Source organism: Symphalangus syndactylus, chromosome 11 (assembly GCF_028878055.3).
Source record: "Symphalangus syndactylus isolate Jambi chromosome 11, NHGRI_mSymSyn1-v2.1_pri, whole genome shotgun sequence".
NCBI classification, from domain to species: Eukaryota; Metazoa; Chordata; class Mammalia; order Primates; family Hylobatidae; genus Symphalangus; species Symphalangus syndactylus.
The window spans coordinates 19,748,508-19,775,094 of NC_072433.2; the positions used below are offsets into that span (position 1 = coordinate 19,748,508).

The 26,587-nt window shown below is 51.5% G+C and overlaps 1 protein-coding gene and 1 non-coding gene across 3 annotated transcripts in view; both read right to left on the minus strand.

Moving 5' to 3' along the window:
* ST3GAL2 (ST3 beta-galactoside alpha-2,3-sialyltransferase 2) overlaps nucleotides 1–17,048 on the minus strand; it is a 58,703-nt gene extending 41,655 nt beyond the window's left edge. Inside the window, exon 1 of one of the 2 annotated variants that reach the window (XM_055297837.2) lies at nucleotides 16,854–17,048. The gene's annotated coding sequence lies outside the window, so the exon portion shown is untranslated. The remainder of the gene's footprint in view (nucleotides 1–16,853) is intronic. The other variant, XM_055297838.2, reaches the window with a different exon arrangement.
* Nucleotides 17,049–25,805: 8,757 nt separating this feature from the next.
* LOC129457981 (U6 spliceosomal RNA) lies at nucleotides 25,806–25,912 on the minus strand. The gene has a single exon (XR_008649496.1). It is a non-coding gene; the product is annotated as a U6 spliceosomal RNA (small nuclear RNA).
* Nucleotides 25,913–26,587: the final 675 nt, after the last annotated feature.

Here is a 26,587-nt window from a genome sequence, read left to right on the forward strand (position 1 = left end):
GACTGATTCAGTGGAAAGGAAAGCTGCAAGACAGTCTGTGGAGTCACTGCATAGGCACAAAGGCCCTCTGCAAACCAGAGGGCAGCAGCACAGTGACCCGGCTGGCATACTGAAATAGGCTCAGCCCAAAGCTCCAACGCACAAGACAAGCTAAGCCCCTGAGAATGCTGTGAGAGCTTCTGGGACATGAGGCCCTGGGGGTGCAGCAGCCTCGGGTCTCAGAGGCTTCCCTGTCCCAGCCTGGTGGCCAGAGGTCAGAGCAGCTCACTCGCCTCGCTAGTGCTGGCATCACACTCAAAGGTACAGGTGAAAACAAGGTTCTTTCTCATCATCAGCCCCAGTCACGGACCTCGCCGCCTCCACTGGGCTGGTATGACCTCTGCCTGTAATCTTTCAGTCCTCCTGCCCAGCCAAGCTACCAAGGTGGGGTGTCTGCCAGAGCCACTGGGGCCAGGCAATATGATGACAGCAACAGTCTAGGCTGCAGGTATGGAGGCCTATTTTGTACCAGGCAAATCCCTCCAAAGGGCTCCTATGTTATCAGTGGGGTGGGGACACCACAACTGACAATTTGACCCCCTGCCTTCCCTTTTTTTTTTTTTTTTGAGATGAAGTTTTGCTCTTTCGCCCAAGCTAGAGTGAAATGGCATGATCTCGGCTCACTGCAACCTCCGCCCCCCAGGTTCAAGTGATTCTCCTGCCTCAGCCTCCTGAGTAGCTAGGATTATAGCCGCCTGCCACCATGCCCGGCTAATTTTTGTATTTTTAGTAGACACAGGGTTTCGCCATGCTGGCCAGGCTGGTCTCGAACTCTTGAACTCTGGTGATCTGCCTGCCTCAGCCTCCCAAAGTGCTGGGATTACAAGAGTGAGCCACCACTCCTGGCCTTGACCCCCTTCTTAATCTATCCTGCCCCCACATTTCCCTGTGAGGCAGTGGTTCTTTTGATTTCTTGGGACTACAAGTGAACACCTAGAATGAAATGGGCATACTGCGCATGCCAGCAAGCAGCAGCCTGGAGTCTGGAGCCACATCTGGCTCCTGGGCCCCGCCCAGATGCTAAGCAGGACGCAGAGCTGACACCACAGGCTAGAAACTGAACTTTTTGGACAGGATCTTATCTATTTCCTTTATTAACATGTGGTGGGGCTTTTTTTGCGCCGCCCCCCCCCCCCCCCACCAAAACCTAGAACAATCTTTCCCCCAGCCTACCCAAAAAACTTCCATCAACCAGGCCAACTTCTTATCAGTTTCTATTCTTGTAGCCCAGTGGGAGGAAGGAACCAGGTGGGGAGACTTCTATAGTTTCTGCCAAGATCAGATGTTGGAGAGAGCATTTTGTATGGCAATTCATGGACTAAACTGGCCTGAGCAGCATGGTAAGAGGTAGGTCATATTACAAGGCCTACGTGGAACAAGGCTGCACTCCTAAAAGGTCCAGTCACATAGGTGCCAATCACCTGGGAGACCTAGGGAAACAGGCATCCCTCCCTCCACCACCACAGCCAAGAGGCCTAGGTAGAGAAGAGGACAGAACAGAGATCTGACCACAGGGTGGTCAAGTAGTCGGGAGAGGATTCCTGGTGGCACGGGTCCTACAAGACAACCTAGGCAGTGGACAAGCCAGCACTAGGAGGCCAGAGAGCCTGGCAAAAAGGTCTGCAGACGTCTGCTGGCCTTGGAGGTGGTTATCTCCTAGAAGGGGAATAACAGGGCAGGGTCCGAAAGCCTTGGAAACAAACCAGTAACTTGTTCTTTGTGAGCCAGGCTGTTTTTACTCTTCACACACCCTATCTTTAGCTTTCTTTTGTTCTCCTTTTATATTTAGTAATGTCTTTTGGAAAGGTCAGCCTGTGGCAGCTAAGCTCATGGAAACTCAAGGAAGGTGTTTGCATCTATGCTTGTACCAGAAGACTGAAAGGAAGCCATGTCCTCCAACCCAGCCCTCCAGAGTGAAGGTACAGAAACGCAGAGTAAAAGATGGAGGGAACCAGAGGTGGGCCCCTTGCTCAGCTGCTGTGTCCTCTGGACACTTCCTTTCCAACAGGGACCCTGGAAGTTCCAGCTAAGAAGAGAGGTCATTGTGAGCCCATGGCTAGCCTGGTGTCATCTGGTAACTTCCAGCACCAACCCTGCAGGTGGCTTTGGGAAGCATCGCTGTTCCGCACCCTGCTTTTCCCTGTCACTAAGGTTCAGCCCTGGGAGGTGGGCTGGGGAGGACAGTGCCGAGAGCCCAGCACACACCTGCATTCATGGTCCCAAGCTCCAGCTGAGCAAGCAGTCCTCCTCTTTCCTGAGGAGCCGACGACATGCTGTGACCTACTCAGGCAGGGCCCCTGGTTGCTAGGGAATGAGTTCATCACCTCTGGAAAGTGGCAATATCGCTGTTGTGAATAGGCCCAAAGTGGGCCTTTCCCTGGCACCGCCTCTGAGCCTCACCCCGGGTGAGAAAAATGAGGGTGGGGGAGGCCAGGGGCCCTCCTTGGTCCCTGCTGCCCATCCTCAAGGACTGACCTGTCCTCCTGGATCTGGCCTAAGCTGAGTTATAAGCTCCCTGCCAAGACAACATCCATCGTGACATATACCACTGTTGTCAACTTTGGGGGGATGTGGAAAGGAGGGACACACAGACCTTGGTCCATTACAGTGGCCCCCAGGGAGCTGTCTTTGTTGTTCGGCTTTATTATATAGCTTGGGGTTACACAGGCATCGCCCACATGATGGTGCTATCAGGGACTGGGGCTGTGAGGAGGTGGGGCCTGCCTTCAAGCCCCACCCCTCTCTGAGACAAGGTCCTACTCCAGGCTGGAGTGCAGTGCTGGGATCATGGCTCACTGCAGTCTTGGCCTCCTGCCTCAGCCTCAGCCTCCTGAGCAGCTGGGACCACAGGTACACACAACGCCACACCTGACTCCTTTCAAGCCCTTTGCCTCCCCATTGTGAGGCTAGGACATCCCCACCCCACATGTGGTTAACTCATGCCTATGAGTTACCATTTTGTTGTTATTGTTTATTTTTGTAAAGCTGGGGTCTCATTATGTTGCCCAGGCTGGTCTTGAACTCCTGACCCCAATCCTCCTGTCTCAGCCTCCGAAAGTGCTAGAATTACGGGCCTGAGCCACCGTGCCCAGCCTGCGCTAACATTTCACAGGGAATGATGGACCAATGCTGGAGGACCTTGATTCCAGGACTGGCTGTGCTCAACAGCAGAGCAGCTGTGTGTCTTTGGGCAAATCATACCTCTCTGGGCCTCAGGTCCTCCATTTATAAAATGAGCATGCTAATACCTACCTACTAACCTCACACACTCCCTACAAAGATTAAATGAGCAATGACTGTAGGCTGTGGAGTGCTATATCCCCAAGTAACATTGAGTTTCAGCCTCATAGAGAGGAAGGAAACAGGGATGAGAGGTGACATTGCGGCTAAGCCAAAGGGAACAGGTGTGTGTGACTGGGGGACCAGTTAGAACCAGCCCCAGGCATAAACAGACAGGGTGCTCTGGGCGCCGAGCAGGAGAGGCAGACAGGTCAGTCTGGGCTGGCAGACTGTTCAGAAGAGGACTGGCCATCAGCAAACGTCTGAAGGGCAAGAGGAAAGACACAGGAGGGACAGGCTCAGAATGAAAGAGGCATCCAGTCCCAAACTCCACTCCCAAAAACTCAGGAGCTGGTGAGCACTGCCCCAAAGCTCCCAGGCACACCAGCATTTTGTTAATATACACATAACGCCACACCCTCAAAAAGCCCAAAATCCTCATAGGGGCAGCCTTGACCTCTGGCCCAGAGACCCCAGCAAAGTGATTCACCTGAGGTAAGAAGCCTGTGTAAGACTGAACTGAGGTCTCCTCTTAAGTCAGAGGCTCAAAGCCCAGAGCACACTGCTGAGTTCTTACTATAACACCCCATTCCTGGCTTTGCCAAGCTGAGTCAAATACCTGTCCCCTCACAAACTGGAGGTGAGAGAGAACTGAGTCCAAAAGAGCGCTATTTTTGTCTTTCTGTACCTGAAACTGGCACCACTGTCCTGGGCATTCTCTTCCAAAGCAGGAGACAGAGGTGGAGCACGACTCACCCCAAATCCCTCAACAGAATCGAGAAAGCACAGCCACACCAGAGCCATGTCCTCATTCCAGTGCCAGCAAGAAACAGCACAGGAGGGTGGGCATTCAGGAAGCTGACATCACTGAATGTCTCCATCTCAGATGGGGCCTTTCCTAACACCAGCCATCACACAGATCTCCCCCGGGCCATTAAGAGGAAGGGACGATTTGCCATAAAAATCAACATTTTAGGCTGGGTGCTGTGGCTCACGCCTGTAATCCCAGCACTTTGGGAGGCTGCATCGGGCAGATCACCTGAGGTCAAGAGTTTGAATCCAGCCTGGCCAACATGGTGAAATCCCGTCTCTACTAAAAATACAAAAAATTAGCCAGGCGTGGTGGCACACGCCTGTCATCCCTGCTACTGGGGAGGCTGAGGCAGGGGAATCACTTGAACCTAGGAGGCGGAGGCTGCAATGAGCCAAGACCAAGTTACTGCACTCCAATCTGGGTGACAGAGAAAGACTCCATCTCAAAACAAACAAAAAAGTCAGTACTCCATACTGGAAAGAGCCCCCTGCCTGCAATTCAGACAACCTGGGTTCTTGCCTCAGTTCTTCTATCTCCTGGCTTGGGGATCTTGGGCAAATTTCTCAACTTCCACTTCCTGATCTGCAAATGGAATGACTCAATGATTTTTTTTTTTTTTGAGATGGAGTTTCGCTTTTTGCCCAGGCTGGAGTGCAATGGCGTGATCTCGGCTCACCACAACCTCCACCTCCTGGGTTAAAGCGATTCTCCTGGCCAGGCGCAGTGGCTCATGCTTGTAATCCCAGCACTTTGGGATGCCAAGGCAGGCGGATCACAAGGTCAGGAAATCGAGACCACAGTGAAACCCTGTCTCTACTAAAAATACAAAAAATTAGCCAGGCGTGGTGGCGAGCGCCTGTAGTCCCAGCTACTCGGGAGGCTGAGGCGGGAAAATGGCATGAACCCAGGAGGTGGAGCTTGCAGTGAGCCGAGATCGTGCCACTGCACTCCAGCCTGGGCAACAGAGTGAGACTCCGTCTCAAAAAACAAAACAAAACAAAACAAAAAAAAGCCATTCTCCTGCCTCAGCCTCCTGAGTAGCTGGGACCACAGGCATGCGCCATGACGCCCAGCTAATTTTTTTTCATATTTTTAGTAGAGACAGGGTTTCTCCATGTTGGTCGGGCTGGTCTCAAACTCCCGACCTCAGGTGATCCGCCTGCCTCGGCCTCCCAAAGTGCTGGGTTTACAGGCATGAACCATCGCGCCTGGCCATGACAACGATTTTAGGTTCCATTTTACATTCTAACGTTCAATTTTTAACAAGGTAAATTAATAAATGGCAACAGAACTACGGCAAAGCATGGTCTCCATGGGTCAAAATGGTACCTGGCACTACCTCAATATATCACTTTTTTTTTTTTTTTTTTTCTCCTGAGACAGAGTCTCACTCTGTCACCCAGGGTAGAGTGCAGTGGCACGATCTTGGCTCACTGCAACCTCTGCCTCCTGGGTTCAAGCAATTCTCCTGCCTCAGTCTCCTGAGCAGCTGGAACTACAGGCGCACATCACCATGCCCAGCTAATTTTGTATCTTTATCAGAGACAGGGTTTCACCATGGTGACCAGGCTGATCTTGAACTCCTGACCTCAGGTGATCCATCCACCTCGGCCTCCTAAAGTGCTGGAATTACAGACGCGAGCTGCTGCACCCGGCCTATCACATCTTTTTTTATGTTGCCCAGGCTGTACTTGAACTCTTGGGCTCAAGCAATCCTTCCACCTCAGCTTCCCAAGCAGTGGGGACTACAGGTGTGCATCACCATGCCCAGCTCAATACAAGACATCTTTATCATGAACAACAGGTCTTTGGGGAACCATCTCTCCCCAGCTGCCATCTCTGTGCCCTGTAACCCAGGCTTGGCCAGTCAGGGCACCAAACGCACCCAGCCACAATGCCTGGTCCAGGTTTGGACACAGACTCCATATCAGAGTGAACCCAGGACTCCGGCAGGCATCTTGAGAAGAGATGCTGAGAGGAAGGAGGCCTGTGCCACGAGCAGACACCTTCCATCATGTGGGAACCAAGAGGCATCATTTTCCCTGCATGTGGCCAGTCATACCCACAGGCACCGGAGTTAAAGGTTTCCCTTACATCAAAGGGCACTTCAAATTGGATTTTTAGCCAGTGTAATTAAAGAAGTCCAAGTGATACAATCTTACACCATGTGCAACCATTTTCCATTTCATTTGCAAGCACTTTATTTTAATTTTTATTTATTTATTTATTTACTTACTTACTTTTGAGATAGTTTTGCTCTTGTTGCCCAGGCTGGAGTGCAATGGTGCAATCTCAGATCACCGAAACCTCCACCTCCCGGTTTCAAGCAATTCTCCTGTCTCAGCCTCCCGAGTAGCTGGGATTACAGGCATTTGCCACCACGCCCAGCTAATTTTGTATTTTTAGTAGAGACAGGGTTTCTCCATGTTGGTTAGGTTGGTCTCGAACTCCTGACCTCAGGTGATCCGCCCACCTCAGCCTCCCAAAGTGCTGGGATTATAGGCATGAGCCACCGAGCCAGCCAAGAACTTTATAAAGCTACTTACTTGGCAGGGCGCAGTGGCTCACACCTGTAATTCCAGCACTTTGGGAGGCCGAGGCAGGTGGATCACCTGAAGTCGAGAGTTTGAGACCAGCCTGACCAACTTGGAGAAACCCCGTCTCTACTAAAAATACAATACTGGCTGGGCATGGCGGCGCATGCCTGTAATCCAGCTACTGGGGAAGCTGAGACAGGAGAATCGCTTGAACCCGCAAGGTGGAGGTTGCAGTGAGCTGAGACCGCTCCATTCACTCCAGCCTGGGTAACGAGAGCGAAACACTGTCTCAAAAAAAAAAAAAAAAAAAAAAAAAAAAACTACTTATTTGACATCTGATGCAGAAGGGCTGCCCTGAACCTGCCTCTAAAATCCCTACCCTTGATAAATCGACCCAGCTCAGAGGCCCACAAGGGCAGAAGTGGTCTGGGTACTGAAGTTCAGGGATTCCCGGCAGTGGCTCAATTCTGGCCAGGACTGAAGTCCTTCTTCAGCCAGGGAACTGCCCAGACATGCGGATGGTGAGGGAGGCCCTGACTGCACGGCCTTCCAGGGTGGCCTGGAGTAAACACTGCCCACCATCAGAGTCCCCGAACCACAGGGAAGCCTCAGCAGGGGAGGGTGCCATGCCTTTTGCTGTCTAGCCATATCTTGAACCAGCTGAAGTCATCAGGAAAAAAGAACATGACCATGAATACAGAATGTAACAAGAAGTTAGGATCCTACGTTCCATTGCTCATCTTGCAATGCATTATAGGGGCCCAAGCCTTTTTTTTTTTGAGACTGAATCTCACTCTGTTGCCCAGGCTGAAGTGCAGTGGCACGATCCCAGCTCACTGCAACCTCCGCCTCCCGGGTTCAAGCGATTCTCCTGCCTCAGCCTCCCAAGTAGCTGGGACTACAGGTGCATGCCAGCACACCCAGCTAATTCTTTATATTTTTAGTAGACACGGGGTTTCACCAGTTGGCCAGGCTGGTCTTGAACTCCTGACCTCAGGCACTGCCTCGGCCTCCCAAAGTGCTGAGATTACAGGTGTGAGCCACCGTATCCAGCCCTCAAAAGTGGTTTTTTTTTTTTTTTTTTGAAACCGAGTTTCGCTCTTGTTGCCAAGACTGGAGTGCAATGGTGCAATCTTGGCTCACCACAACCTCTGCCTCCCGGGTTCAAGCGATTCTCCTGCCTCAGCCTCCTGAGTAGCTGGGATTACAGGCATGCACCACCACCCCGGCTAATTTTGTATTTTTAGTAGAGACGGGGTTTCTCCATGTTGGTCAGGCTGGTCTTGAACTCCCGACCTCAGGTGATCCACCCACCTCAGCCTCCCAAAGTGTTGGGATTATAGGCGTGAGCCACCACGCCCAGCCCAAAAGTGTTTTTCAACCTTTAAGAATTATCTCTGAATTTTCTTTCTTTCTTTCAAGAAAGGGTCTCGCTCTGTCGCCCAGGCTGGAGTGCAGTGGCGCAAAAATGGTTCACTGCAGTCTTGACCTCCCAGGCTCCAGCAATCCTCCCACCTCAGCCTCCTGAGTAGCTGGGACCACAGGTATGTACCACCATTCCCAGCTACTTTTTAAAATATTTTGTACCGACGTGGTCTCCCTATGTTTCCCAGGCTGGTCTCGAACTCCTGGGCTTAGGCAATCCTCTTACCTCAGCATCTCAAAGTGCTGAGATTACAGACGCAAGCTACCATACCTGACCATCTCTGGCTTTTCAAATGGTGCCAGTCACGCCCCTAAACACCAGACCCATCTATCCCACTAATTTTTGGATGCTATCCTTTAGACAATATACCTTAGAGGTATCCCAAAAGTATCTCAAACTCAACTTGCCCCAAACCAAACTCATGCATAATCCAAGCCCCTCAAACCCAGTTTTTTTTTTTTTTTTTGAGACAGAGTCTCGCTCTGTTGCCCAGGCTGGAGTGCAGTGGTGCGATCTTGGCTCACTGCAAGCTCCGCCTCCCAGATTGAAGCAATTCTCCTGCCTCAGCCTCCTGAGTAGCTAGGACTACAGGCACCTGCCATCACGCCCGGCTAATTTTTTGTATTTTTAGTAGAGATGGGGTTTCACTGTATTAGCCAGGTGGTCTCGATCTCCTGACCTCGTGATCCACCCGCCTCAGGCTCCCAAAGTGCTGGGATTACAGGCGTGAGCCACTGCGCCCGGCTAAACCCAGTATTCTTTCTGTATTCCCAATTGCTGGAAAAGGAGCCCCCATCCATCTAACCCTGAAATGTAAGAGTCATATGTGAGCCCTCCTTCCTCAACCTCTCACAGCCAATCTATTACAAATCTCAACTAATTTTTACCACTGGAATGTCTCTCAGATCTATTTCTCACTGTCTACAACCATCACTCCATCCAAGGAAATATCATTCTTCACCTCCAGCAGCCTCCTAACCACTTAAACCCCAGATCTACTAAACAGACCCCCTTCAACTCCTTCTTCATAGGGTAGCCAAAGTGGTCTTCACATAAGCAAATCTCATTGGATCCCCATCACTAATTCCTCTCAGCACAACAGCCAGACCTCCCAATGCTCTGGGGTAAAGGCGGAACTCCCCAAAGGCCCCAGGTCTGGCTGGCTGGGCTGCAGGATAACCCTGAGACCAAAATGGAATGGAAAGGTCTAGAAGTCACTGCTCTGTCCACAGCCCTGGCGCCACTCCTGGGGAGGCTTCAAACCCCTGAGTCAGGCTCAGAATGAGCTCAGTCTTGCCAGGTTTGTCCCCTCCCCCAGTGCACAGCTGACCGCAGATAGGAAAGGGAGCTGGTGGCCAGGCAGGGGAAACCCAGCTGGGCCAAAGCCAGGGGCTGTGTATTTCAGGAGGAGATGACAGAGCGGCAGCAGCACCAAAATCAACTGTCAGTATCTGTGGGGTCAGCTAAGAGAAGGCAGCTATCTGGGTTTACAAAACTCAAGGAGTCTATCTCTTCCCTCTTATCAGACTGACCTTTGGCAGCCTTGTAGCCTGTTAAGAACCCCTCCCACACTTCCTGTAAGCACAATTCTTTGAGACCAGCCCAGAACAGCCAGAGGCTGCAGGAAAGCCTGCCCCTTCCTCCCTGCTAGGGTAGGGCTTGGGGCCCATCTCTTCCCAGACCCCTCTATCCTACCCCTCCCTCTTGGACACGATCCAGGAAACCTTATGCTCTGTTCAAACTGGACTCCTCAAGGTCCCCAAACGTCCCCTACCTTCTTAGTTCAGGCCTTTGTATCTTGGTATGTGTGGCCTTTTCCTCACTACCTTCCTCCTCTTTTCTACAATGAGATCCTACCCAGCCACTTCCAAGCGGGTTCTCAACTCCTCACAGATCTGCCACGTGGCTGTGTGGCTGACCCAGCGCCTCCCAGGATCAGTCTGATTCCACCTCCCACCCTGGCTTTGGGAAAAAACCTGGCTAGAGCAGAGCACATAAAGGGGTGGGGGAGAACTTGGCAAATAAAAAAATGGGAATCCTATTAACACTCACCCCAGGGCCTAAATGGTGGCCAGAGTAAGAAGGGAGGAAAGAGACCAGATGGAGTTTTCTGCCTGAATCCAGGAAAGAGCAGGAGTTAGAAGTGGGAACTACTGGACGCAGGGGAACTGAGCACAGCCCCCTCGGCTGCAGGAGCCTGAGTTCTCCAGGGAGATGCCAGAGCAGGCTGGCTGCTGCTTAATGCATCCAAACAAGTTAGGAGAAAGTTCAAGCCAATTCTCACAGACATCTGGCCCTTATGATGGCCTCCTGGGCCCCCAGTACTACCTCCGCACTCAGGCTGTGGCCGGCTTCTATCAGTCAGGTTGACCAGATGGCTTAAGAGTGAATCCCTGAGCAGGGCTTTAAATTCTTTTTTTTTTCTTTTTTTTCTTTTTTTTTTTGAGACAGAGTTTCACTCTTATTGCCCAGGCTGGAGGGAAATGGCATGATTTCGGCTCACTGCAACCTCCGCCTCCCGGGTTCAAGTGATTCTCCTGCCTCAGCCTCCCCAGTAGCTGGGATTACAGGCACCCTCTACCACACCCGGCTAATTTTTTGTATTGTTAGTAGAGATAGGGTTTTGCCATATTGGCCAGGCTGGTCTTCAACTCCTTACCTCAGGTGATCCGCCCGCCTTGGCCTCCCAGGCTTAGAGAGGGGTAATGACTTGCCCTGGGTCACACAGCACCAAAACCCTGTGGGTAGCTAAGGCAGCAAGAATCCTATATACATTCAACCAGACCAAGCCCTGGACTGTGAAAATCAGCTGCACCCTCATGCCCCCTGAGAATAACAAGCTGCTGTCCCTTGAGGACAGCCAAACAGACCTGCTCTGAGGTTCCTGGGCCTCTGGGCTGCCAACAGAGGGCCAGCAGGCCTCACTCTGTCTGCACAGCATTAGTGGCAAGGTATGCCCAGGGATCCAGGTTGGGCAGGAACTGCCAGGACTGGCAGCATGGGTGGAAGACAATGCCCTCCAAAATACCTGAGCCAGGTCTGAAGGGGCTGAGGAATGCAGACAGCTGGGCACTGCCACTTGAGATTAAAACTCACACTCATTCTAGAAGTCTGCCCACTGCTGCTTTAAGGACAAGAGTAAATTGCTTTTCAGGCACTGAGGAAAATCCTTCGTCAAACAGCCACCACTGTGATCTTGGGCTGCACCTCCTTGACACAAACTATTGACCTGCTTCCCATGCCACAGCCTCTTCCCGTCTAAGGAAATGCCAATGTTGGATTCCTTCACAAGGGGAGCCTGAACGGGGTCCCTATTCCTCTCCTCACCATCTCCTCCTACCCATGGACCTGGGGTCTCCCCTGAGCCATGCTGGAGGCCCCAGGAACCAGCCAAACACTAAACAGGCCTGGATCCAGGGAAATACTAAGCCCTCTGAGACAGGAAGGAGCAGAGAGACGGCCAGGCCCCAGAAACTCCCTTGTGGTGTGGCAACCTGAACCCAGGACTCACACTGCTCCCTAGAGCACCCAAGAGAGGTGGGAACCGAGGAGGCCAGGGTTCTCTCCTCTCCCTTTACTTTCCCACACAGCCTCATTCCCTTTGGTTGCTGCCATCTTTTCTTGTGTAGCCTACGGACTCCACACAGGCCCACAGAAACTTTCACTTCCCCTTGAAACTCAGGTTCCAATTCACTGCCTGCATCAAATCGCTGGTGCTTTGTGTTTAACTGAACTTGGGTAGGAACAAACGTTGGGGAAACCTGACTTACAGGGCAGGGGAGATTCCATATTCTACTAATATCCCTTGCAAACAAAAAGGAAGCCTGTGAAGAAGACAGGAAGGAGGGGACGTGGGGGAAGCAGCAGGGGGTGGAGAGGTGGGGGTGGCAGGGCGGGGCAATCTCCTGACCTGTGCCTCTCCTCACCTTCCCCTCTTCACTGTCAGCCCTAGTCCCTCTAAGTTCCCTTTAGCCACACAAATAACTTGTTGATTTTTCCACACCAAAGTAGTTCCCTGTAGACCAATTAGCTATTAACATTTGTTGCCAATTTTCTCCCTCCAAAGGCTGCTGACCTGCTGAGGCTGGGGGGCTGCTGCCTGCCCGCAGGGCTAGGACTGCTCAGTCAAGACAGAAAAGGCAGAGCAGGTCCTTGGGTCATGCCTCAACACCTCAGGGTCCCCTCTCTTCCCCTGAGCCCCTCAATGCCACCTCCTAGAAGGACGGGCCCCTTCACCTGGAAACCAATAGCATCAGAAAGAAGAAGCTGGATTGTTTTCAACATCTGATACCAGAACTATGTGTGTTAATTATCACCATCATGCAAATAAAATTTAGCCAGGTGGGAGGATCACTTGAAGCCAAGAGTTCAAGACCAGCCTGGGAAACACAGCAAAACTCCCATCTCTTTAAAAAAAAAAAAAAAAATTTGGCCGGGTGTGGTGGCTCATGCCTGTAATCCCAGCACTTTGGGAGGCCAAGGCGGGCAGAACACGAGGTCAGGAGATCGAGACCATCTTGGCTAACACGGTGAAACCCCGTCTCTACTAAAAATACAAGAAAATTAGCCGGGTATGGTGGTGGGCGCCTGTAGTCCCAGCTACTCAGGAGGCTGAGGCAGCAGAATGGTGTGAACCCGGGAGGCGAAGCTTGCAGTGAGCCAAGATGATGCCACTGCACTCCAGCCTGGGCAACAGAGAGAGACTCCATCTTAAAAAAATTTTTTTTTTTTTAAACTTAGCTGGGCACAAAATAGTGTACACCTGTAGTTGCAGCTACTCAGGAAGCTGAGGCGGAAGGACCACTTGAGCCCAAGAGTTCAAGGCTGCAGTGAGCTATGACGGCACCACTGTATTCCAGCCTGGGTAACACAGCGAGGCCCCATTTAGCATGATTGGTAAAATTTTTAAAAATTACATTTTTTCCTCTAGATTTACCTTAGCCCTTGTTCACCTTATTGTACATGGTAGTATCCACTGCATTAATAGATGGTAAAACAGCACATATATTTGAATTGAGGGAAAGTCCTCTTCACTCCAGGAAGATGACCTGCTCTAAGAATCTGCAGGGGGCCGGGCGCGGTGGCTCACGCTTGTAATCCCAGCACTTTGGGAGGCCGAGGCGGGCGGATCACGAGGTCAGGAGATCGAGACCACGGTGAAACCCCGTCTCTACTAAAAAATACAAAAAATTAGCCGGGCGCGGTGGCGGGCGCCTGTAGTCCCAGCTACTCGGAGGCTGAGGCAGGAGAATGGCGTGAACCCGGGAGGCGGAGCTTGCAGTGAGCCGAGATTGCGCCACTGCACTCCAGCCCGGGCGACAGAGCAAGACTCTGTCTCAAAAAAAAAAAAAAAAAAGACTACATCTAGCTGGGCGCAGTCACTCACGCCTCTAATCCCAACACTGGGAGGCTGAGGCGGGCGGAGCACCTGAGGTCAGGAGTTCGAGACCAGCCTGGCCAACATGAAGAAACCCCATCTCTACTAAAAATACAAAAATTAGCCATCTTTGGTGGCAGATACCTGTAATCCCAGCTACTTGGGAGGTTGAGGCAGGAGAACAGCTTGAACCTGGGAGGCGGAGGTTGCAGTGAGCTGAGATCACACCACTGCACTCCAGCCTGGGTGACAAAGCAAGACTCCATCTCAAAAAAAGACATCTGGTCAGGAGCGGTGACTCACACTTGTAATCCCAGCACTCTGGGAGGCCAAGGCGGGCGGATCACCTGAGGTCAGGAGTTTGAAACCAGTCTGGCAAACATGGTGAAACCCCGTCTCTACTAAAAATACAAAAAGTAGCCGGGGCCCGGGCGCGGTGGCTCATGCTTGTAATCCCAGCACTTTGGGAGGCCGAGGCGGGCGGATCACGAGGTCAGGAGATCGAGACCACGGTGAAACCCCGTCTCTACTAAAAATACAAAAAATTAGCCGGGCGTGGTGGCGGGCGCCTGTAGTCCCAGCTACTCGGAGAGGCTGAGGCAGGAGAATGGCGTGAACCTGGGAGGCGGAGCTTGCAGTGAGCCGAGATTGCGCCACTGCACTCCAGCCTGGGTGACAGAGCGAGACTCCGTCTCAAAAAAAAAAAAAAAAAAAAAAAAAAGTAGCCGGGTGTCGTGGCATATGCCTGTAATCCTAGGTTCCTGTCACCCCAGGAAGGGGTGGCCAACCAGGCTGAGACAAGAGAATCGCTTGAACCCTGGAGGCGGAGGCTGCAGTGAGCCAATATCGTGCCACTGCACTCCAGCCTGGGCAACAGAGTGAGACTTCGTCTCAAAAAAAAAAAAAAAAAAAAAGACTTCACATCTGCTTGGATTAATCTCTCAAGCAATTGTGATGGCCCCAAACCAGTGGTTCTCAAAGTGTTAGCCCTAGGGAGCTGGAGAGAGATGCAAAATATAGGCTCCACCCAGATTAAGCCATAAAACTCTGGAGATCCCCCCCACACACAATCTGTGCCTTAACCAGCTCTCCAGGGGACTATGACTCTCAGTCAGATGTGAAGGATCCTTCCCTAAACCTGTAACCATGAGGCCTTCCGCTGTAATTCATTTACTGAACACCCACTATGTGCTAAGGACCAAGCCAGGTGGTGGTATTTCAGAAAATGAGGACACATTTGAAGAGCATCCACAATCTAATGAGAGCCAAAATGAAGTATACAAATACTGCCAAAATAAGGCAGGATGTGGTATAGGACAATGCAAAATAATCCAATTCGCACCCTTCTCCCCAGACCCTACCCCTCAGGTCTTCTTTTGCCATGAAAAGACATGGAAAAACCAAGCCTCCCCAAATCCCCAATCCTGGTATTGCAGACTCCTTAATCCCAGGTGCCTTCTCGAGAAGAGTGGTCCTTACCCTGAGGCTTGGCTGGAGTAGAAATGCTCCCCTGAGGCCATAGCCAGTGGCTCTTAGAAGCTTGGCTTTATCTGGGATTTGCATTCCAAAAGTTCCCAGGAGCCAACAGCGTGCCACAGCACATCACAACAATGCACTCCCAGGCAGGGTCACTCCCACAGGCCCCTGCCAGGCTTGCAAGCAAGGGTGCAGAGGCAGACATAAACACCCGCACAGACAGTTGGCCCCCTGGCCTCCCTTCCTCCATTCTCAAGTTACAAGGTTAAAAGCATCCAATTCACAGCCAAGGGGGGAGGGCTGGGAAGGGGGTTGCTGAAGCAGTGAACCATCTGGTTCAGATCAAGATTGCTCCTTCAGGACCCCACAGAACTAGAGCCTCCCGTCCCTCCCTTCCTCCACCCATCCCACGGGGAAACTGGGGATTGGGGTAGAATGGATGACCATCCCCCTCCGCCCCCCGCAAAAAAAAAAAAAAAAAAATCTTAAGAGGACAAAACAAAAAACCTGAATAATACAGGCAAATCTGTGCCACCTCTCTGAGCCCTCGTTCCCTCTAAATCCTGAGCCTCACGACTAAACTTGAGATCACCGCCCACATACTCTGTGCCTTCCTCCACAGAGAGATCAGGGCAGCTAGCAGGCATCCCTCCCTGAAAGGGCAACCCCTCCAAAGTTAGCAGCAGAAGCAAGATGAAGCTTAGGGGTGTGGTCTCCCAGACTCCTCTTATGCCACCATCTCTCTAAAAACCAGCGATACCTTCCACCTGAGAGGGGCTTCAGAGCCCACCAGGCGAGGAAGAGGTGGCCAACCAGCTTCCAAACATCCGTCCCAAAGACGAGGCGGGAGTGTGTTACTGGCCAGAGGTCCCAGAGTGCCCTGTACCCCCCCGGAGGCTTTGACTGAAAAGAGGCCCTAGGTCCCTGCCTGCCCCCAGCACCTCTCTAGCCCCTTTCTCTCCAACACCACCTTTGACTCAGTCCTCCGCTCCCTTACGCAGCTGTAAAGCAAGAAGCAAGATGGGAGACGGGAGATGGATGCAGTTGGCAAAAGATAAATCGAAAGGCTAACTTGAGCAAGCAAGCAATGGGTGCTGACTCTTCTACAGGCAGAGGGGACCCGGAGTGGGCTATGCGAAGGAGGGAAGGCCAACAGGAGCGGCAGGAAGCTAAGGGGAGACTCAAGTGAGCTCAGCCCAGAGCTGTAGCAGGGGGTGGAAGTTTGGTCCAGTCACAGGGGAATGACGGGGGGGGAAGAAATGACTTCCATTCCAAGGCAGAGAAGGAACAGGAGAGAGGAGACGGGGTTCAGGCCAGCCTCCACGGAACTGGCGCATTGGCCAAGTTTCTGGCTTAAGCCGTGCCTCAGTTTCCCCAAAGTAGGAAGGTCGAGCCGTGAGAACTGGGCCACTGAGGATAGTTAGGGGACAGTGCCAGGTAGGGGAAAGATCACAGGGGAGAGAGGAGAGAGGTGCTGATGGGGCAGACAGGCTCTGACCAAGAGTGAGGCCGGGGTCTCCCAGGTGGAGCAGAGGCCGGGAGAGCCAGGGTTAGGGGTACGAACTAGGAAGTGGACTGGAAGTCGGGACCAGGGCAGGCAGCTCTTTCGAGGGCTGGGGCTGGGGCTGGGGCAGGGGGCTGCCGGCAAAGGAGCGGAGCGGGAGCCCTGGGAGGCTGGGAGCGGCTGGAAGTGCAAAGCAGAAGGCGGGGATCCGGAATGAGGCCAACGCGCACGGACCCCCGCCCACACGAGGGAGCCCGGCGCCCCGGCCCGGGGGAAGTTGCCAGGCTGGAACGGGCCGGTCTGGGCCGTTGGGCCGCGCCAGCTGCCCGCGCAGGGGAGGTCTGGGCAGCCAGGGGCCTGGGGCGCTCCGCATCCCGCCCGCCCTCATCCCTCGCGCGCACCTCAGTCAGCGCCCGGCGCCGCGCGGGCCATGCTCGCCGCTCCTGCCGCCGCCTCCGCCCGCGCAGAAAGCCGTCGCCGCCGCCGCTGTCGTCCGGACCCGTTAGCTCGCGGCTCTCTTGTCCGCCCGCCGTGGGCTAGTCCCGCCCTTGCCTGGCCCAACCCTCCCCAAGCGCCGCCGCCGCCGCCTCAGCCCGGCCCCTCCCCCCACCCCTGCCCGGCTTGAAGGGAAGGGTGGGGGACAGGGGCGACTGCCCCCACCCCATTCACATCCTCCCCGTCTCTCCCTCCCTCCGCCCCGCCGCACGCGGGCCGGCATGCTGGGATATGGAGTCCAGGGGCGCTGGGCCGCTGGGGGCGTCCCGCATCCAGGACTACATCTCCCAGAAGACAGCGCGCGCATCCCAGGGATTGTGGGCTTTGTAGTTTCGCTAGGACTCAGGGGGTCCGCCGCGCCGGAGGGGAGGCGGAGGGGGATGGGAAGTCTTCATTCTCAGAAGGCCGGGCTCCAGCGGCTGGAGCAGATGGCCCCGAGCCGGGTCGGATACCTAGGTTCCCAGGGAGATGCACACTAGCCGAGGACGCCTCTCAGATGCTGCTGTGGCCAGCTGTGGACGAGCCCGGCCGGAGGGCACTGTTCCCACTAGCACTCTCAAAGAGCCGCGACCTGAGGCCAGCTTGGCTTCACGCCCGGGTGCTGAAAGCCCGAGCTGCGGTGGGGCCGCTGCGCCCTGGCCTGAGGGGAGAGGGACCCCATCAGCGGTGCGGGCGGGGGTTTGGCCTCGCTGGACTTTGTGTTCCCCACCTAGGAAAAGAGGTAAAGGGGGCAGAGTGTCTATTGGTTCCTCATCCACCGGGGCATCTCCCCCTTGCAGGCTCTCTCGTAGATGCCCGTAGCTTCCTACTATTGAGGGTAAAGTGAATGCATTTTAAATATTTGCCATGTCTTTTATTAGCCCATCCTTTCCCTAACTTCCGCACCTATTTCAAAACCTTTATGAAACTCCAGGTGGATTGCAGTTTCGCCCTCCAACAGGCTGAAGTGAGGCTGAAGTGGTTCTGAATTTTTGGTGTGTATGGCATCCTCTTGGCGAGCTTGTTTAAACGCAGCTGCCCCCACCCTCAGCTTCTAGGGCAGGCCCCAGAATTGGCATTGCTACCCCGTTTCCAGGTGTTGCTCATGCTGCTGGTTACTACTTTGATAACCTGATAACATCTGCTGTTGGTGTTTGCTGCTAGCACACCGGTATCCTCTTTCAAGGATGGCCTTTCTGTGGGATAATTAATAATGGCCCTGAAGAGCCAAACCCGGGAAGGCAGGGTCCCAGTCTAGTCCACTTTAGCACAGGAACGTTCTTTGTTTTTGCTCAAGGTCTCACTGTCGCCCAGGCTGGAGTGCGGTGATGTGATCACGACTCACTGCAGCCTCAACCTCCCAGGCTCAACAGATCTTCCCACCTCAGCTTCCTGAGTGGCTGGGACTACAGGCATGTGCCACCATACCCGGTTAATGTTTGTATTTTTTGTAGAGACGGGATTTTCCCATGTTGCCCAGGCTGGTCTCAAACTTCTGGGCTCAAGCGAACCTCCTGCCTCAGCCTCCCAAAGTGCTGGGATTACACATGTGAGCCACTGTGCTCTGCCAGGAATGTAAATCAGTACACTCCCTAAAGGAAGATACCACTTGGGCCATCTGCCTGCGGGTGTTCCAGACCTTACCCCTTGAAATTCCCCCTAAAGCTGGAAAGGTTTTTCTTGTGCAAGGTGGGCAGCAGGGGAATGCCTGGTGCTACCTTCCAAGCCATGAATACAAGCCAGGATTTGTGATATCAAACTCCTAGGACAAGGTCAGTTTAGTAGCGTCTGCTACCTCGGGGTGGGCTATGGCCTGACAGGCTGGGGAAGTGAGAGGTGAGGCAGTAGATTCCTGGCTTGTCAGATACTGAGAAAGGTTCTCATTCTTTTTATTTGTTTTGAGATGGAGTCTTGCTACATCGCCCAGGCTGGAATGCAGTGGCATGATCTCGGCTCACTGCAATCTCTGCCTCCGGGGTTCAAGTGATTCTTGTGCGTCAGCCTCTGGAGCAGCAGGATTACAAGCATGCACCACCACACCTGGCTAATTTTTGTATTTTTAATAGAGACAGGGTTTCACTATGTTGGGCAGGCTGGTCTGGAATTCCTGACCTCAAGTGATATGCCCACCTCAGCCACCCAAAGTACCAGCACCACACCCAGCCAAGAATGGTTCTCATTTTGACCTAGGTGGGCCCTTCTTACTACCTATTATTCTGCTGTTCTTGCAGCTACAAACTGCTGAAAAGATAGCTTAGTAAGCACCACCATCAAGCAGGAGGAACCCAGAGTCTTCCACGTGTCAGCTGACCAAACTCCTTGACCAAACTCTAGACAGGATTCCCCAAGCCCCCTTCTCAACTAGGCCTTAACCTTGGCCCATAAAAACTACAGACTCTTGGCTGGGCTCAGTGGCTCAAGTTTGTAATCCCAGTGTCAAAGGCATTTGAACAAGAGCGACTCCATTTTGAATAGGGGCTAGGTAAAATAAGGCCAAGACCTACTGGGCTGTGTTCCCTAAAGGTTAAGGCATTCTAAGTTGCAGGATGATAGGAGGTCTGCACAAGACACAGGTCACAAAGACCTTGCTGGTAAAACAGGTGGCAGTAAAGAAGCTGGCCAAATCCCACCAAAACCAAGATGGTGACGAAAGTGACCTCTGGTCATCCTCGCTGCTCATTATATGCTAATTAGAATGTATTAACATGCTAAGAGACACTCCCACCAGTGCCATGACAGTTCACAAATGCCATGGCAACACCCAGAAGTTACCCTATATGGTCTAAAAAGTGGAGGAACCCTTAATTTGGGGAATTGCCCACCCCTTTCCCAGAAAACTAATGAATAATCCACCCCTTGTTTAGCATATACTAAAAAAATAGGCTGGGCACTGTGGCTTACGCCTGTAATCCCAGCACTTTGGGAGGCTGAGGCAGGTGGATCACGTGAGGCCAGGAGTTCAAGACCAGCCTGACCAACATGACGAAACCCTGTCTCTACCAAGATGCAAAAATCAGCTGGGCATGGTAGTGCATGCCTGTAATCCCAGCTACTTGGGAGGCTGAGGCACGAGAATTGCTTGAACCTGGGAGGTGGTGGTTACAGTAAGCTAAGATCGTGCCACTGCACTCCAGCCTGGACAACAGAGTGAGACTCTGTCTTAAACAAAAAAGGGCCAGGTGTGGCGACTCACGCCTATAATCCCAGCACTTTGGGAGGCTGAGGCAGGTGGATCACAAAGTCAGGAGTTCAAGACCAGCCTGGCCAAGATGGTGAAACCCTGTCTCTACTATAATACAAAAATTAGCTGGTCATGGTGGCAGGTGCCTGTAATCCCAGCTACTCAGGAGGCTGAGGCAGGAGAATAACTTGAACTTGGGGGGAAGGAGGTTGCAGTGAGCCGACATTGTGCCACTGCACTCCAGCCTGGCCAGCAGAGCGAGACTCCGTCTCCAAAAAAAAAAAAAAAAAAAGCCAAACAAACAAACAAAAAAACACCTGCAGACTCTCAACACAAGTGATTTTGCCCACCCTCCTCCCTCCACATTAAAAGGCTTCTACAGAGGCCGGTCACGGTGGCTCACGCCTGTAATCCCAGCACTTTAGGAGGCCTAGGCATGTAGATTGTCTGAGCTTAAGAGTTTGAGACCAGCCTAGGCAACGTGGAAAAAACCTGTCTCTATTTATAAAAAAGAAAAGGCTGGGTGCCGTGGCTCACGCCTGTAATCCCAGCACTTTGGGAGGCCGAGGCGGGTGGATCACGAGGTCAGGAGTTCAGGGGTGGCCTGAACTCTTCCAGCCTGGCCAAGATGATGAAACTCTGTCTCTACTGAAAATACAAAAAATTAGCGGGGCGTGGTGGGGGGCTCCTGTAATCCCAGCTACTGGGGAGGCTGAGGCAGAGACTTGCTTGAACCCCGAAGGTGGAGGTTGCAGTGAGCAGAGATTGCACCACTGCACTCCAGCCTGGACAACAGAGCAAGAATCCGTCTAAAAAAAAAAAAAAAGACTTAAACACTAATATAGTTTCTAACAGCTCTAGGTCACATCCTGGGATGACCCAACCCCACCTTCAAGTGTCTGCCTGAGAAAGCGCACCACTGCCGAAAGAATTGACTGTTCAGGCAACACCCAACCATAGGCTCCGACTACACTTTCTCAGAGCATTTACTAAAAAGGGCTCACAATTGTGAATTCCTTCTCTGATCCTTTGAGATGTATAAGTATCTTCTACAACTCAAGAGTGTCTTTCTCAAGGACCTGAAAGCCATTCCTTGAATGTCATCATCCTGAAGGATAAGGCCTCTGTCTCCCAGTCTTTGTGGGAGGATAGAATCTTAACTTCGATAATTGCCAGCTAGTGGACAGAGCTGTACATTGACCAATCCTTTGCAATTTTTCATGTCCCTGACTCTACCGAACCTCTGCTTGCCACCTTCCCTACTCCTTCATCCACTTTAAAACACAACTAGGCCAGGAACAGTGGCTCACACGTGTAATGCCAGCATTTTGGAAGGCCGAGGTAGGCGGAGCACTTGAGGTCAGGAGTTTGTGACCAGCCTGGCCAGCATGGCGAAAGCCCGTCTCTACTAAAAATACAAAAAATTAGCCAGGCGTGGTGGTGGTTGGTGCCTGTAGTTTCAGCCGCTTGGGAGGCTGACGCTGGAGAATCACTTGAACCTGGGAGGCAGAGGTTGCAATGAGCTGAGATCGCGCCACTGCACTCCAGCCTGGGCAACAGAGCAAGACTCTGTCACAAAACAAACAAAAAACACAAGTTATCTTTCCAGACTCACTGGCTTGTGCCTATAATCCCAGCTACTCTAGAGGCTGAAGTGGCAGGATCACTTGAGGACAGGAGTTTGAGACCAGGCTAGGCAACATAGCAAGACCCCATCTCTAAAAAATAAATTTAGGCCGGGCGCGGTGGCTCAAGCCTGTAATCCCAGCACTTCGGGAGGCCGAGGCGGGCGGATCATGAGGTCAGGAGATCGAGACCATCCTGGCTAACACAGTGAAACCCCATCTCTACTAAAAATACAAAAAAAAATTAGCCGGACGTGTTGGCAGGCGCCTGTAGTCCCAGCTACTCGGGAGGCTGAGGCAGGAGAATGGCATGAACCCGGGAGGCGGAGCTTGCAGTGAGCCGAGATCGCGCCATTGCACTCCCGCCTGGGAGACAGAGCAAGACTCCGTCTCAAAAAAAAAAAAATAAATAAATAAATAAAAAATAAAAAAAAATAAAAAATAAATTTAAATTCTCAGTCACTTCTGTGCAAATCAAAGTTGGGCCAAGTTCATGCTGAGCCCTCTTCCCTATTGCAATAGCATATTACAAATTAAAATCTGTTCTTATCACCCTTTTTTTTTCTTTTTAGAGACAAGGTCTTGCTGTCTCACCCAGGCTGGAGTGCAGTGGTGTGATCATGGCTCACTGCATCCTCGAACTCCTGGGCTGAAGGGATCCTTCCACCTCAGCCTCCCAAGCTGGAACTACAGGCACGCACCACCACGCCCAGCTAATTTTCTTTTGTTTTTAAAATAGAGACGGGTCTCGCCATCTTTCCCAGGCTGGTCTTGAACTCCTGGGCTCAATCGATCCTTCCACCTCAGCCTCCCAAAATGCTGGGATTACAGGCCACTGTGTGCCTGTTCTGTCCTTACCACTTAAACTAACGTCTAGCGTTATCTTTTTTTTTTCCTTGACTTTGTTTATCTTTGACAAAGTAGGTATCTACTCTGAGTCACAGGGGCCCAGGCTCTAGCTCCCTGATCATTACCTCACTGAGTCAAAAGGGGCTGGGCGCGGTGGCTCATGCCTGTAATCCCAGCACTTTGGAAGGCTGAGGCAGGCGGATCACTTAAGGTCAGGAGTTTGAGACCAGCCTGGCCAACATGGTGAAACCCTGTCTCTACTAAAAATACATAAATTAGTCAGATATGGTGGCGGGTGTCTGTAATCCCAGCTACTAGGGAGGCTGAGGCAGGAGAATAGCTTAAACCCTGGGGGCAGAGGTTGCTGTGAGCCAATATTGCGCCATTTTACCCCAGCCTGTGTGACAGCCTGCCTCAGCTTTCCAAGTAGCTGGATCTATAGATGCGCACCAACATGCCGGACTAATTTTTGTATTTTTAGTAGAGATAGGTTTTCACCACGTTGGCCAGGCTGGTCTCAAACTCCTGGCCTGAAGCGATCCACCCGCCTTGGCCTCCCAAAGTGCTGGGATTACAGGCTTGAGCCAACACGCCCAGCCCTAATACAAAATAATTCTGCAAATCTTTTTTTTTTTTTTTTTTTTTTTTTTTGAGACAGAGTCTCGCTCTGTCGCCCGGGCTGGAGTGCAGTGGCGCAATCTCGGCTCACTGCAAGCTCCGCCTCCCGGGTTCACGCCATTCTCCTGCCTCAGCCTCCGAGTAGCTGGGACTACAGGCGCCCGCCACCGCGCCCGGCTAATTTTTTGTATTTTTTAGTAGAGACGGGGTTTCACCGTGGTCTCGATCTCCTGACCTCGTGATCCGCCCGCCTCGGCCTCCCAAAGTGCTGGGATTACAAGCGTGAGCCACCGCGCCCGGCCATAATTCTGCAAATCTGTAAGAAAATGACCAACTAGACAACTTGGCAGGGTGAGATGTGAGGATCCCTTGAGCCTGGGAGGTCTCAGTCCAGGCTGCAGTGAGCCGAGATTGTGCCGCTGCACTCTAGCCTGCGCAACAGAGCAAGACCTTGTCTCTCAAAAAAAAAAAAAAAAAAGTAAAAGAAAATGACGAAGTAGCCAATAGGAAATGTGTACTCATACAGTACTTGTCCTCTTGTGACCAGCATATTCTACTTAGCATAATGTCCACAAGGTTCATCCATGTTGTAGCATATGTCAGAATTCCCTTCTTTGTAAAGCTGAATAATACTCTATTATATGTACATACCACGTTTTCTTTATTCATTCATCTGTCAATGATGGGTTGTTTGCAGCTCTTGGCTATTTTAAATACTACTGCTATGAACATGAGTGTACAAATATCTCTTTGAGCTCCTGCTTTCAATTGTGTTATTTTCTTTTTTTCTTCCTTTTTTCTTTTTCTTTTTTGAGACAGCGTCTTGTTCTCAATTTTTGCTTCAAAATAATCCAGGGTCGAGGTGTAGGTATAGATACAACAAGTTGGTTAAATTGATAATTATAGAAGAGATGAGGCCAGGCATGGTGGCTCATACGCATAATCCCAGGACTTTGGGAGGCCAAGGCGGGCGGGTCACTTGAGGTCAGGAGTTCCAGACCAGCCTGGCCAACATGGTGAAACCCTGTCTCTACTAAAAATACAAAAATTAGCCGGGCATGGTGTCACATGCCTATAATCCCAGCTACTCAGGAGGCCGAGGCAGGAGAATGGCTTGAAACCCAGGAGGCAGAGGTTGCAGTGAGCAGAGATCGCACCACTGCACTCCAGCCTGGGCAACAGAACGAGACTCTATCTCAAAAAAAAAAAAAAAAGGGATGAGTGGTTACTCTGGTTTAATTAAACATTTTTTCACCTTTGGATATATTTGAAGTTTCCATAATAAAATGATTTTTTGGCTGGGCAAAAAATAACCAGGCGTGGTGATGCATGCCTGTAGTCCCAGCTATTTGTGAGGTTGAAGCAGGAGGATCAATTGAGCCAAGGAGGTCCAGGCTGCAGTGAACCATGATTGTGCCACTGCATGCCAGCCTGGGCGACAGAGCAAGTGAAATTGCTGGATCATATAGTAACTTTTTTTTTTTGCCCATAATCAAAACTTTATTGGAAAACGGACACCAAAATAGATCACTATTGTATACTTTGCAAAATCAAACATAATTATGAATACATTATCTTGGTAGATGAATTAGAATTGCTAGACTTATGTTTTTTTTTTTTTTTTTTTTTTTGAGACAGAGTCTCGCTCTGTCGCCCAGGCTGGAGTGCAGTGGCGCAATCTTGGCTCACTGCAAGCTCCGCCTCCCGGGTTCACGCCATTCTCCTGCCTCAGCCTCTCCAAGTAGCTGGGACCACAGGCGCCCACCACCACGCCCGGCTAATTTTTTGTATTTTTTAGTAGAGACGGGGTTTCACCGTGGTCTCGATCTCCTGACCTCGTGATCCGCCCGCCTCGGCCTCCCAAAGTGCTGGGATTACAAGCGTGAGCCACCGCGCCCGGCTAGAATTGCTAGACTTATGATAAGGCTTTCTGTGAGATAACACAGATTCAGGAAGTGGTGTGGATCACTCCATTTGTGTTGCTTTCCTCTAACTCCATTTGTGTTCCTTGTGAACACCCTCTGTGAGTCTGGCCTTTCCTTCTGTAGGCTGATACTGTTGAACAACCCACACAAAGAACCACTGTCTGAGCATGGCTGAAAATTATGGTAATCTTGGGACAATCTCAACATTTTACATCCATAAAATAAGAATTTGGACTTTGAACTAGCAATTTCTTTTATGATTTTTCTTTTCCTCTTCCAAAGACGGATGTAATAAATCTGTAGCCAAAGACTTGTTGATCCTTTCGCAAGCCCTGACTGTCCCATCCAGACCTAGTAATTCTAGTGTTAATTTTTTTTTTTTTTTTGAGACAGAGTCTTGCTCTTTTGCCCAGGCTGGAGTGTAATGGTGCAATCTCAGCTCACTGCAACCTCTGTCTCCTGGGTTCAAGTGATTCTCCTGCGTCAGCCTCCTGAGTAGCTGGGATTACAGGCGCATGCCACCACACCCGGCTAATTTTTGTATTTTTAGTAGAGATGGGATTTCACCATATTGGTCAGGCTGGTCTCGAACTCCTGACCTCGTGATCCACCCACCTCGGCCTCCCAAAGTGCTGGGATTACAGGCATGAGCCACCGCACCCGGCCTTCAATTTTTTTTTTTTAAATATGGAACGCTTCACGAATTTGCGTGTCATCCTTGCACAGGGGCCATGCTAATCTTCTCTGTATCGTTCCAATTTTAGTATATGTGCTGCCGAAGCGAGCACTCTAGTGTTAATTTTTTGAGGAGCGCCATACTGTTTCCCATAGCGGCTGCACCATTCTCCACTCCCACCAACAGTGGACAGGCTTCCAATTTCTCCACATCTTCACTAACACTTGTTATTTATTTATTTATTTATTTATTTGAGACAGAGCTTTGCTCTTGTTGCCCGGCTGGAGTGCAATGGCACGATCTCAGCTCACCGCAACCTCCGCCTCCTGGGTTCAAGCGATTATCCTGCCTTAGCCTCCCAAGTAGCTGGGATTACAGGCATGCGCCACCATGCCCCACTAATTTTTGTATTTTTAGTAGAGATGGGGTTTCTCCATGTTGGTCAGGCTGGTCTCGAACTCCTGATCTCAGGTGATCCCCCCCGCCTCAGCCTCCCAAAGTGCTGGGATTACAGGCGTGAGCTATTGCGCCCAGCCTAACACTTGGTATTTTCTCAGAGCATCACTCTTCTTTCTTTTTTTTCCCTCTGTACCTCAATGGGATGCAAAGGGAGCATCACGTTTCCCCTTCCCTTCTCCTTCTCCTTTCCTCTCCTTCTCTTTCTCCTTCCTCTTTTTTTTTTTTTTGGACAGAATCTTGCTCTGTTGCCTAGGCTGGAGTGCAGTGGTGTGATCTAGGCTCACTGCAACCTCTGCCTCCCAGGTTCAAGCAATTCTCCTGCCTCAGC